The 1,004-nt window shown below is 40.5% G+C and overlaps 1 non-coding gene across 1 annotated transcript; it reads right to left on the bottom strand.

The window, feature by feature from the left end:
• Positions 1–343: 343 nt before the first annotated feature.
• On the bottom strand, positions 344–451 carry LOC130977775 (small nucleolar RNA R71). The gene has a single exon (XR_009085451.1). It is a non-coding gene; the product is annotated as a small nucleolar RNA R71 (small nucleolar RNA).
• Between the last annotated feature and the right edge of the window lie 553 nt (positions 452–1,004).

Genomic DNA, 1,004 nt, shown 5'->3' with positions numbered 1-1,004 from the left:
ACCAACGTCCAAATTTGATGGAAGAAGCATCTCCACTCCTGCCATTGGAGCAAACAATTTTGAGATTAAGCCTCAACTAGTTGCTTTAATGCAATAGAACTGCAAGTTCTATGGACTTCCATCTGAAGATCCTTACCAGTTTTTAACTGAGTTTTTGCAGATTTGTGAGACTGTTAAGACGAATGGAGTAGATCCTGAAGTCTACAGACTCATGCTTTTCCCTTTTGCTGTAAGAGACAGAGCTAGAATATGGTTGGACTCACCACCTAAAGATAGCCTGGACTCCTGGGATAAGCTGGTCACGGCCTTCTTGGATAAATTCTTTCCTCCTCAAAAGCTGAGCAAGCTTAGAGTGGATGTTCAGACCTTCAAGCAAAAAGATGGTGAATCCCTCTATGAAGCTTGGGAAAGATACAAGCAGATGACCAAAAAGTGTCCTTCTGACATGCTTTCAGAATGGACCATATTAGATATATTCTATTATGGTCTATCTGAATTTTCCAAGATGTCATTGGACCATTCTGCAGGTGGATCTATTCACCCAAAGAAAACGCCTGAAGAGGCTCAAGAACTTATTGACATGGTTGCAAATAACCAATTCATGTACACTTCTGAGAGGAATTCCGTGAATAGTGGGATGCCTCAGAGGAAAGGAGTTCTTGAAATTGATGCTCTGAATGCCATATTGGCTCAAAACAAAGTGTTGACTCAGCAAGTCAACATGATCTCTCAAAGTCTGAATGGATGGCAAAATGCATCCAACAGTACTAAAGAGGCAGCTTCTGAAGAAGCTTATGATCCTGAGAACCCTGCAATGGCAGAGGTTAATTACATGGGTAAACCTTATGGATACACCTATAACTCATCATGGAGAAATCATCCAAATTTCTCATGGAAGGATCAACAAAAGCCTCAACAAGGCTTTAACAATGGTGGAAGAAATAAGCTCAGTAATAACAAGCCTTTTCCATCATCTTCTCAGCAACAGACAGAAAATTCTGAAA

Source organism: Arachis stenosperma, chromosome 4, assembly GCF_014773155.1.
Source record: "Arachis stenosperma cultivar V10309 chromosome 4, arast.V10309.gnm1.PFL2, whole genome shotgun sequence".
Classification (NCBI taxonomy): Eukaryota; Viridiplantae; Streptophyta; class Magnoliopsida; order Fabales; family Fabaceae; genus Arachis; species Arachis stenosperma.
This window is presented reverse-complemented; position numbering and strand designations above follow the sequence as displayed.